Below are 704 nucleotides of genomic sequence, written 5' to 3' on the forward strand. Positions count from 1 at the left end.
ATGCTGCCCCCATTTATTCCAGTAGTTCGTGCATAAGTTTTACATCCTTTCCAGCGTCTGCCACGTTAACAATTTATATGGTATTCACCTATCCACACAGCTCCAAATTCTGCAGAACTCATGGTCACAACAGCATCCTGTGGCAAAAAATGCTACAACTGAATTACACGTTACAGGAGGATGCTTCTGTCCAGGAATTGGTGGAAGAGAGCAACGTTTGCAAAATGGAAGTAAAATAAAAATATTTCTTGTTAAAATGTAGCTGCCTTAACATAGCATTAATGAAATCAGCAGCGGCTTCATGCTTAACACCAGAAGCATCATTTTCCCCTTGAAAATACTCCAAACTGACCTGAATGTTTCTCATTTATTCTGCTCTACAGAACAACGCATCTTTTTAAGCTCTGACCAAGTCTTCTACACTTACATCTACCTAAGCGTACCTGACTATTTACCAGAAAGGCAGCAAAAGATCTATCTGAAAAACAGAGTGAGAAGTAACATCAAGACTACACTCAGCAGCCATTAGGTTAGTTTTATTTCATTCATTTGACTGAGGAGGCAACACAGAAATACCACCTGTTGCTGCAGACTCAGTAAGTGCCTACCACCATTTATTTAGCAGGGGGATGTTCTACTTCCAGGATATTAGATTAATTCCAGTTCAGGTCAGAAACTGTCACAGCCAGTGCGTTTATTGTAGA

At 40.1% G+C, this 704-nt stretch overlaps 1 protein-coding gene across 2 annotated transcripts in view; it reads right to left on the reverse strand.

Annotated features, from left to right (window-relative positions):
* The window catches only part of SMARCC1 (SWI/SNF related, matrix associated, actin dependent regulator of chromatin subfamily c member 1), a 90,121-nt gene that overhangs the window by 30,270 nt on the left and 59,147 nt on the right, over positions 1 to 704 (reverse strand). The gene's annotated exons all lie outside the window — the stretch shown is intronic.

The sequence above is a fragment of the Aptenodytes forsteri genome, unplaced genomic scaffold (genome assembly GCF_000699145.1).
Source record: "Aptenodytes forsteri isolate BGI_AS27 unplaced genomic scaffold, ASM69914v1 Scaffold428, whole genome shotgun sequence".
In the NCBI taxonomy this organism is placed as follows: domain Eukaryota; kingdom Metazoa; phylum Chordata; class Aves; order Sphenisciformes; family Spheniscidae; genus Aptenodytes; species Aptenodytes forsteri.